A 7,334-nucleotide genomic window follows, 5' to 3' on the forward strand; every position below is an offset into this window, starting at 1 on the left:
TTGTGTCACGTGATCTGACGTCACAAGTTCCGGCTGACCGTGCACGCCATGAGTCGAGCTGGAAGTCGGAACAGTGTATTTGTTCGTTGATCGTGACGTTTAACTAGTTCCGTTTTCGCAAGTTTTCTTTTTAAAAAGTGAAAACAATATTCAGAAAAGTTAAAGTGATAAATTAAAGGTGGTAGTCTTTTTATATTTACCAAATTTAGGTTGAAGACGATTCTTAAATGAGTGAAAAACGCTAATTGATTGTCAAGTGATTGATTGATGCTGTTGGCGTCAGCTAATATGGATGGCCGTTGGCTGTATTTGAAGTGCATCGTAAAATTTGTGTTTTTCAAAAAAATTAATTGACGTCAAACTGAACGAAACTGCTTAACTATTAAAAATAAGCGATATGCATTTTGCATAAAATCCGCTCTCTACTGATCACAAAGTTCTCTCAAAGCTGCGAAATTATTTGGCGTTGATCACAAACAGTGCCCAAGACGTTTAACCCGATATCTTGAAGTTGTGACATTATTTCTTTTTTCGAAGTGAAATTATAGGCAATTACTTGTTTCCATTGCTTTCTCACTCCAGGAACCATAAGAACAAATGACAGACATCTTCAAACCCACTTATGTATTGCTGTAAGTACACGCTCATAGTGAAATCCTTGACAAAATGAAATTTCATCATATACAAAGTTTAAATTTTCATCAATAAATTCAAATTCCTTCAGTGTAGAAGGTTTGCTAAATTTTCACTTTACCCCTCTCCTTTTCCAATAGTTTCGAAAGTTTACTAAGTTTTGACTTGATATTGCGATGTGCTTTATACATCGCTAATTTTCTAGGTGTTAATTCTTTCTGTCTCAAACCAATTTAATCAAAATTGCTGTTGCCCTACAAAAACGCGAATTTACGCTTCTTTGTCAAAAGTTCACTTTCACCTGTTCCACAATAATTATGGTCTTGAAGATCAAAACTGGAAAGAAATGCCCTGATGAAATAATTTTCACAATCATGAGAATGTGAGGAAGGTTTTTGATCAAAACATTTGCAAACCGCGCTCGATATTGTAGCCTGATGACATAACATTCTACAAATTTTTACTCTCCACATTTTCTTCAGAAAAGGGAAGCTCTTCCGAAAGTACAAAATCTTCGTTTGCTCATAAGATTTTAGTACGGTACACAACTAGTGTTGAAACGATCCTTTCCTCATTCACGAAATCATTTGTTGCATCCTGGATATTTACAACAAGTTCTCTGACTGATGTATGCAACGACAAGAGACAAATCAATTAAAACTTTCCACTTGTCTTGAATAATGATATGTGGATGTATACACTTTTCCTTGCTCCACGGCTCTGCACAAACGAGTCAAATCTGAAATTAAATAAAAAAAATTATTTTTTCTCGAATAAAGACGTCCAACTCAAAGCGTCCAATTCGTTCGCAACAACCCAGAAAAAACACAGCATACAAAAGGGTTACAGTCCTAAACAACTGGCTAAACTAATTAAACAGTGCAAGGCAGCCGCGTGGGCGTGTGATACAAAAACTCAACTCTTAACTGTTGCTTCCACTCTGCTTAGGTACTACGCTCCTTTTTTAGTAGGCAATCAGACATACATGGCCTCACATATTATCTAGCGTTACAAATAAATAATTCTCTTCCAGTTGGAAAGAATGTATTAATATTTTTCCTTGGCAACACTGTTGACGTTTAGGGTTCTCATGTTTAATCGTTTTAATTTAAAAGAAATGAAGCACTAGAAAATAATACAGTTTTATTGACAATCATAGAAAATGTTGAAAGTGTTCTCCCCCGGCTTGGATACAACAAACTGTTAACTTGCCGTTTCATATTTTGTATGAAATTGTGAAGTGTCACTTTGACAATTCAAATCAATTTGTCAACAATGTTGCCAATCTAATTTAAAATTCATTAATCATAAATCTTATGTTCGACTGTGACAAATATAGATGGTTTATGACGTTATTTTGAGGCCATAAACCACCACTTTATCGGACTAGTCCGATATTTATTATTCCAAATAATAAATACTACTATAATAAATAAAGTCGCAAACCTGCTGTCATTCTACATTTACCTCATAGATGTCACTGTTATTTTTTTATAATTTGAACAAATAATGCAGTCGAACGTAAAATATTGTATGCAACTCGTCGATAATGATGCTTTATTGGACTCTTCTATTTATGGCCTCGCTCGCTGCGCTCGCTCGTCCATAAACTCGACTCGTCCAATAAAGCATTACATTATGGACTTGTTACATAAATAGCTATAAATGATCCCACGGAATTTTTATTGAATTTATTTCTGAAGGGGTACTTGTAAATTAATTATTAGTTTTATTATCATTGTTTGTTTTTGCAATTAATGCCAGAGAGTTTCATTTTAAATAGGCATTTATTTCGGTGAGGAGTTATGCGTTTATCACCTTCGATCCTATATAAGATCGATAAAACGATAAAAATAAATGTTACTTGACTGAGAGAAGAGGAGTAACGCTAGTAAGTAATAACATACAAAAATTGTTTTGAATTAATTGCTTACTTTATGTATGTTGGGTTGTCGGAAGGCGCTAAATATTGGCGCGTAGTTGGTTGCTTCCGCGCATGAGCAGGTTGCATCCAACCTAACCCACGTTTTTGCAAACAATAAACACTCGTTTGAATCGTTGCACTTACGTTTTGCGTTTGCACTTCCTTTGTAGCGGTCATGTTATTTTCCTATTTTCAAATTATTGAAGAGATAAATGCGAGAGGATTCACCAACAAACGAAGTGATGGTGCGAAGGTTGAGAGAATATTCCACAAAGCGGTGAGTGCATTTTTCTTTGTTTATTCGTTTCGAGACGGAATTGAATTAATGCAACAACGCCGGTGTACGATTTGGTTTGTCACGTGTTTGGGTAAATTTTGTTGTGACGTGATATGTGGGAAACAACTTACTATTGTATGAAACGTTTTTTTTTTTCCCTACCGGTTAGAAATGTAGGCTGTGGATACGTCATTTGAAGTGAGAAAATTCAACTTTCTCGCTAAGGTAAGAAAGTTAATCATGAAATGTTTATGGTAAAACTGTACCAATATACAAATGTCAAAAAAAATAGTATTCAAACCTTGTTAAGAAAGTGCCCTTGCAGACCTTGGGCACTTACAAACCTTGCCTGCAGTCTGCAAGAAAGCACTTTCTTACCTTGGTTTGAAATATACTATTGTATTTATCGAGCCCGAGCGTAATGGATTTCACATGGCAATTAGTGTTGGTGTTGCCAAATTTGGACGCAATGTACTTACTATTCCGGACACGGAATCTTGGCCAACATTTTTTAGACATTTCTAAAAAAATGATGTAAAGCAAGCATTAGTGTCATTAATAAATTATTAAAAATCACGTTGAAGTTTTTCTTGTGACATCGAGTCAACTGACAATTTGTCAGTTAAATGTCAGTTGTGGCGACAAAATTATCGTTTTTGTCGTGAAACTATCGTGCAGCTCAAACTCAAAAAAAAAAATGTTGATAGGATTAAGAATTTTAATACTTTGTAAACAATGACTGTTCTCAAGCACTTCCTTTTTGATAAAACATTTTTACAGCCTTTTGTATAAAAACCTTATTCTATCTAATAATATTGGAATTTTAGAATCCTCACTTGGAGATTCCTTATTGCAAGTATTTGTCGAGTCTAAAGTGAATGATGAAAATTCTAAATATAATTTAAAAATAGGATTTCTTAATGCATTCAAAATCGTTTTAGCTGTGGCAAGTTTATCTTCCAGGGCTGCTTTTGTAACAAATAAATTCAATGAGTTCCAGTGTTACAATACTCCATCACAGACAGCCTGCAAAACATAATAGTATATTATATACCAAGGTGAAGAAGTTCAAGATTAGAGCCCGAGGCATGGCGAGGGTTCTAAGGCGCAACGGCTATAAGGGACTTCTTCACCGTGGTTTATATACAATTTTTTCCACTACTAGATACGTTAAAACCCTTTCTGATAACAGTTATTAATCAAATTATTTTGTCCGATGCGACGATCCGAGTTCTCATTTTTCAACAGTTGCTATGAAAATCGTCTACCTCAGCCAATGAAATCAACAAAAATCTTTCGTTGCTAGGTGACGGCTGTTCATTATTCACCTAGGTTAATAATGAAAATTATTATTAACCTTGGGAGAGAAATTCTGGGATCGATTCGAGAGTCAATAATGAAGCCTTCTGAGACTAGTAGTGGAAAAAAAAATATAAATAAGTTAGAAAAATAAAATCAATTGTATTACTTGCAAAGACAGCCATCTGGTTTGACTGGGGTGTAGCATCTTTCCTGGTTTCTCTTCACAGAAAATTTGGCACTCCTTTAATTCATCACTTCTCTTGGAGCTGTGTGAGAAGTAGTTATAGATGTCTCTCACTGTTCTGCAATTTTGCAGGTAACTTTTATTTGTAAGTCCATTACAGAGGGCGGGTTGTCGCCCTGGCGCCAAAACACCTGCAGTGTAATACCTAATCCTTGGGTCAGGTAAAATTGTCATTCTCTCTACATTTGTGAAGCGGCACAGACGTGTCCAGTAAAATTAAATTACAGTTTTTATCTCTATTGCCTTGTTAATTGTACGGAAAGCAACCCCCAAGTCCAAATTCAACGTTAAGAAAAAGCAGTGCAGTTTTTTCATCTAACACTCACAAACTGTTCAATACTAGTAGAAAGGTTTTTGCAAGCATTAGATGCACATAGGTGCATGTTCGGACAGATCTCTTTAAATCTTTGCCTCACACCCTTTACATCTCCCATCATCACACTTGTATTGTCAGCACCCATGCCAATGAGATTGGAAATAGGAATTTTATTGGTATCCAATAATGTTCTTACAGCATTAAATAACACAGGTCTACAGTGGATTTGGTGCCGGAAAGATTAAAACTGTTTTTGACTATGCCTGCTATGCTGATTTGAATGGTATATATTTTTTTCTAAATCTACGTGTAGTTTCCGAGATATGACACGTGTCCAAAAACTGCTGCTTCTGCATATTTTTCACCTTTTATGACATTACTGAACATAAGGAAAGCTTCTTTTTTGTTAGTGAATGTCTTCAGGACATTCACGCATGATCCCTCAGCAGTAGTCAGCCATCATATGTGTAGCCCATCGACCCTGGTAAAATTTTTAGGTTCTGATGAAATCGCTCTTCTTGTTCCTCACTGTAAGAGCCAAGATTTTCAGGAAACTTATTCAAATGATTATGTACTCGTAGATAATGGACTTTGATGCATGGTACTTCAATTTTTCCAAAACCAGAAATTTGTTTTGGTACTCCTCCTTTAATTTAGTGAAATGAGCAATAGGAACTGCACCATGTTTATTACCATTATGTAGCGGCTTGAGTAAAAGGTAGGGGTTTTGATGAAGTTGCCTCAACAACAAGCACAGGTCTCTTAGCGGATTCCAAATCGAGATAGGTAATTTTTTTTTCAGTCAGCGCCATGTAAATTGATTAAGCAAAAATAACAGTCATCGTAGTGATGTTTTGGTTCCCTCCAAACCATAGGCACACTAAACTTCAAATGACGTCTTTTTCCATTCATCCACTGACTTAAATGTTCCCTACACGTTTTGCAAACATTGTTTGGAAGCCAAGGTTTGTCAACGTCTTTGATTTTCATGTTGAAGTAAGCGAAATAGGTATGCATTTTGCATAAATTCAGAGATGGGTTTTCGACACTTCTTTATCGTATATTCGCCACAAACATAACAAAATGTATTCGGATCATTTAGATAAGATCGTTTTGACGAAGATCTCAAAGATTTTATTTCTGACCGTTTTTTATTAAACAAACACCAACACTAATTACGTGAAACGGCAAACAGTTATCGCTGCGGCTACCGCAAAAACTGTACGTAGTTTTCACAAATTAACATTACTGAGAAGATCACCAGACCTTATGCATTAAAATCACGTTTAAGTTTCAGCGGCACCAATTTTTTTTTTTTAATTTTGTAGACCTGTGTAATCCATCAGCTGTGGCATCAGAAACTTCAACTAAGGCTAGGGCCACACTACAGACTTTTCATTGGCCGACAATTTAGTTGGTTCTTAATAAGTATGAGGACTTATGTGAGTGCTCACACTAAAGCGATTGTGGGTCGGCCGACAGATTAATCAAAAAATAGTTTGCAAGGACTTCCCGATTCTCTTTTAACAAGAAATCTTGGCCAACTATTGATAGAGCATAGTGTACTATGCGAGTGCGCACATTCACCGATTATCTAGTCGGTGATCCACACATATTATGCGTGCAGTGCTAAAATTTTGATTTTTAATTTATGATTATGAAAGTAATAAAATATATTGAACCAAAGGATATTGTCAACCTATGTCGAATCTCATATTTAATTAATATCGCTTAGATTTTATCAACTGTGCATAAGCAGTCGACCGATTAAGGCTAGGGCCACAGTACAGACTTTTCATCGGCCGACAGTTTAGTTTGGTTGCTTAATAAGTATGAGGACTTATGTAAGTGCGCACACTAAAGCGATTGTAGTCGGCCGACAGATTGATCGAAAAATAGTTGGAACTCCCTTGCAACAAGAAAGTTGGCCAACTATTGATAGAGCATGGTATACAATGCGAGTGCGCACATTCACCGACTATCCGGTCGGTGATCCACACATATTATGCGTGCAGTAGCTCTCTGCAGTGCAAAAATTTTGATTTTTAATTTATGATTATGAAAGTAATAAAATATATTGAACCAAAGGATATTTTAAACCTGTCAAATCTCATATGTATTTTATTAATATCGCGTAAGATTTATTAAGATACCAACAAAAGTAGGAAATATTCCAGCAAAAAATGAGACGTGCTTTATTATTTAAATATCTATCATTCAGAATTAAACTAGATTCCTTTACACATATTTTTATGCGTTAATACTAAGGTAAAGACGCAGTCGGAACGCGCTACTATGAACTATGACAATAACAGTTAATAATTATTCGTTATTTTTGTTCATTACCAAAAGTGAAAAAAGACCATGAATTCGAATGAACTTTCAAATTCTATTAGGACCCCTCATAAAGTTTAAATGTTTTTTTTTTACTTTCTCCTTTATTGCTCCGACACGTTTTTTTAAACCACCTTTGCAATCCCTTTTTTATTGCTGTCTTCTCCGCCTTCACATTACCCTTATTCCTTAATTAATACTCGTTATTAGAATTGAAGAAATTGAAAAAAGACTAGCTTTATGTGGTAAATCAGCAGTGAATCCTGGCACAGTGCAAAAATTTTGATTTTTAATTTATGATTAT

Source organism: Tenebrio molitor, chromosome 4 (genome assembly GCF_963966145.1).
Source record: "Tenebrio molitor chromosome 4, icTenMoli1.1, whole genome shotgun sequence".
Taxonomy (NCBI): Eukaryota; Metazoa; Arthropoda; class Insecta; order Coleoptera; family Tenebrionidae; genus Tenebrio; species Tenebrio molitor.